This window comes from Phoca vitulina, unplaced genomic scaffold, assembly GCF_004348235.1.
Source record: "Phoca vitulina isolate PV1807 unplaced genomic scaffold, GSC_HSeal_1.0 scaffold22, whole genome shotgun sequence".
Taxonomy (NCBI): Eukaryota; Metazoa; Chordata; class Mammalia; order Carnivora; family Phocidae; genus Phoca; species Phoca vitulina.
In genome coordinates this window covers 16,761,119-16,762,482 of record NW_022589725.1, presented here as the reverse complement: position 1 = coordinate 16,762,482, position 1,364 = coordinate 16,761,119, and positions in this window count along the sequence as shown.

Sequence of the window (1,364 nt, the reverse complement as noted above, 5' to 3'; positions counted from 1 at the left end):
GTTCCCGGTACCAGAAGGAATGAAAGGACTGGGGCTGGTCTCCATGGCAACTGGAAGAAAGAGGTGGGTTATAAATCCTTCGCCACCCTCCTGTGCTGAAGGAGGGGGTGTGGGAGCCGGGGAGTAGGGTTGGCTTTTTGAAGGACAGTCTGGACTCCTTTTCTGTGCGGCGCACTGGGGGGACATAGAAGGATTTGGTGGCTGCCTTGGAGCCTGTGTTGTTAGGGGTGTGTGCGTGCGCGTGTGCGCGCGTTAATCTTCTTCCCTTTGGGCGTGGGGGGGGTGGGGTGCAGACAACATAGTCACTTCCAGCCCTGAGATACTGACCACTCACACCTACCAAAGGCCCTTCCAACCACCCTTCTCCAAAGGTTACCCCAGCCTGAAATGATCCTGCCTTTTTCGGTACCCTCAAGGCACTCCCTCACTCCATCAAGTTTAACCCCAAGTTGCTTGCTAATTACTCGTAAGTGCCTCCCCCAGGACACTGTAATGCCCCTTGGGTGATAGCCCTCATTTTCCCGTAATGAGTGCTAGTCCTGAACAAGAAAGATGAGCTTCTCTCTTGCTTGTTGAACAAAATTATTCTCACTCCAACCTAGCTCCCCTCACTGTAGGAATAACTCTGGAAACCCTATACCCAAATTCTGGAAATTCCAGCTCCTGCAAGAAGCCACCCAGATGGATCCTACAAGAACCAAGAACACCTGTAGCTAGTCTTCTAAATCTCAGCACCCAGTGTGGCCCATCTTTCTTTCTACCCCCCACCAGTCTGGTCCTCCTTGACCTGAGGGAGCTTTCATTCAAGTCTGTGAGTTCTGCTAGATCATCCGGAAAAATCAAAAATCATCATCCTCATCATCCAAGACTGCCAAGGTGAACCCCAATAGCAAAACAACACCTGAAATACGTGTGTAGTTTGTTTGTTTGTTTGTTTACAGTGTACAGAGTGCCTTTACATGTCATTTAATCTTCCCAGCAACACTGGGATGTTGAGGCAACTTAACCAGAGGCTCACAGCTTAAAAAAATGATAGAGCCTGGATTCCTGAGAAGTTCAGCCACTCTCTGCCTTACAGTAACCAAAAGGCACAGATTCAGTAAAATTCCAATAAGTTACTAGAAGGCTTTTTGTCCTCTTAAATAAGTATATGTGTCTTCACTCCCTTGTGTGAACTTACTGACAGTTTGTGGCTATCTTTAAAGTTTATCCAAAAATAACAGATGAAGCATACACTAATGGCAATTAGGCAAGATGTTTATAATCCTAAATGAAAAATGCAAATAAACTGAGCAAAAGAAACCAGACATGAAAAAATACATACCGTATGATTTATATGAAGGTCAACATTTTTTTTAAAGATT